Source organism: Rattus rattus, chromosome 3 (genome assembly GCF_011064425.1).
Source record: "Rattus rattus isolate New Zealand chromosome 3, Rrattus_CSIRO_v1, whole genome shotgun sequence".
Lineage (NCBI taxonomy): Eukaryota > Metazoa > Chordata > Mammalia > Rodentia > Muridae > Rattus > Rattus rattus.
Genome location: NC_046156.1, coordinates 151,366,461 through 151,367,530, shown reverse-complemented (window position 1 = coordinate 151,367,530; position 1,070 = coordinate 151,366,461). Strand labels below are relative to the sequence as shown.

General features: G+C 48.6%; 1 pseudogene; it reads left to right on the top strand.

Annotated features, from left to right (window-relative positions):
* Positions 1-427: 427 nt before the first annotated feature.
* Positions 428-868, top strand: LOC116895596 (annotated as a pseudogene).
* Positions 869-1,070: the final 202 nt, after the last annotated feature.

Sequence of the window (1,070 nt, the reverse complement as noted above, 5' to 3'; positions counted from 1 at the left end):
GTAGCAAACCACTGAACTGAGAACAGGACCCCCGTTGAAGGAATCAGAGAAAGGACTGAAAGAGCTTGAAGGGGCTCGAGACCCCTTATGAACAACAATTCCAACCAACCAGAGCTTCCAGGGACTAAGCCACTACCCAAAGACTATACATGGACTGACCCTGGACTCTAACCTCATAGGTAGCAATGAATAGCCTAGTAAGAGCACCAGTGGAAGGGGAAGCCTTAGTCTTGCCAACACTGACCCCAGTGAACAGGGATTGTTGGGGGAGGAAAATGGGGAGGATTGGGAGGGGAAACACCCATTAGAAGGGAGGGGGAGGGTTAGGGGGGGATGTTGGCCTGAAACCGGGAAAGGGAATAAAATTGAAATGTAAATAAAAACACCCAATTGCCCTTTCCCCTGGCTGGCAGAGCAGAGGCTGCAAGATGCCTGGAGTTACTGTAAAAGACTTTAACCAGCAGGAGTTCGTCAGAGCTCTGGCAGCCTTCCTCCAAAAGTCTGGGAAGCTGAAAGTCCCCGAATGGGTGGACACAGTCAAGCTGGCCAAACATAAAGAGCTTGCCCCATATGATGAGAACCAGTTCTACACACGAGCTGCTTCCACAGCACGGCACCTGTACCTCCGTGGTGGTGCAGGGGTTGGTTCCATGGCCAAGATCTAAAGAGGTCAGCAGAGAAACGGTGTTAGGCCCAGCCACTTCAGCAGAGGCTCTAAGAGTGTGGCCGGCCGGGTCCTCCAAGCCATGGAGGGGCTGAAAATGGTGGAAAAGGACCAAGACAAAGGCCGCAAGCTAACACCTCAGGGACAGAGAGACCTGGACAGGATCGCCGGACAGGTGGCAGCTGCCAACAAGAAGCATTAGAACAAAGGATGTTGGGTTAATAAATTGCCTCACTCATTAAAAAAAAGAAATACCCAATTTAATAAAGATGGAGGAAAAACCTTTAGATTCATTATCTGTTTGATTTTAACTTAATTTCTGGCCATTGAATATCCAGAAAACTTTTCAACTGGAAGTTTTTATGCTCAATACAGAGTTCTACTGCAGTTCCATATGGGGTTGTAA